Source organism: Glycine soja, chromosome 18, assembly GCF_004193775.1.
Source record: "Glycine soja cultivar W05 chromosome 18, ASM419377v2, whole genome shotgun sequence".
In the NCBI taxonomy this organism is placed as follows: Eukaryota; Viridiplantae; Streptophyta; class Magnoliopsida; order Fabales; family Fabaceae; genus Glycine; species Glycine soja.
In genome coordinates, this window is record NC_041019.1 from 23,756,719 (window position 1) to 23,757,656 (window position 938).

General features: G+C 43.8%; 1 non-coding gene across 1 annotated transcript; it reads left to right on the plus strand.

Annotated features, from left to right (window-relative positions):
• Positions 1-355: 355 nt before the first annotated feature.
• On the plus strand, positions 356-462 carry LOC114397846. Its single transcript, XR_003663463.1, has one exon. It is a non-coding gene; the product is annotated as a small nucleolar RNA R71 (small nucleolar RNA).
• The last annotated feature ends 476 nt before the right edge of the window (positions 463-938 follow it).

Sequence of the window (938 nt, forward strand, 5' to 3'; positions counted from 1 at the left end):
AACGTCTGTATGGTGGTCAGCAGAGGAGCACAAACCACAAACCCTTGCGACAGGTACAGATTTCTGATTCAAGGCCAGCTGGGTTACCAAGTTAACCAATGCATCCAGTTTGCCTTCAAGCTTCTTAGTTTCAGATGATGCAGATGGGCTTGTAGCTACCTCATGCACTCCTCTAATGACTATGGCATCATTTCTGGCGCTAAATTGTTGGGAGTTGGAAGCCATCTTCTCAATTAAATTTCTGGCTTCAGTAGGAGTCATGTCTCCAAGGGCTCCACCACTAGCAGCATCTATCATACTTCTCTCCATATTGCTGAGTCCTTCATAAAAATATTGGAGAAGAAGTTGCTCCGAAATCTGATGGTGAGGGCAACTAACACATAGTTTCTTAAATCGCTCCCAGTACTCATGCAGGCTCTCTCCACTGAGTTGTCTAATACCTGAGATATCTTTCCTGATGGCTGTGGTCCTGGAAGCAGGGAAATTTTTTTCTAAGAATACTCTCTTAAGGTCATCCCAGCTCGTGATGGACCTTGGAGCAAGGTAATACAGCTAGTCCTTTGCCACTCCCTCTAATGAATGAGGAAAAGCCTTCAGAAATATGTGATCCTCTTGGACATCTGGGGGTTTCATGGTGGAGCAGACAATATGAAATTCCTTCAAATGTTTGTGCGGGTCTTCACCTGCAAGGCCATGAAACTTTGGAAGCAAATGAATCAGTCCAGTTTTAAGAACATATGGGACATCCTCATCAGGGTATTGGATGCACAAGCTTTCGTAGGTGAAATCAGGTGCAACCATTTCCCTTAGAGTCCTCTCACGGGGTGGAGGTTGTGCCATGTTCTCAGAATGTGCAAAATCAAAATGCTCAGAATCAGAATGCTCAAAATTATAATGCTCAAGATCAGGATGTTCAAAATCACCAATAACAGAATGCA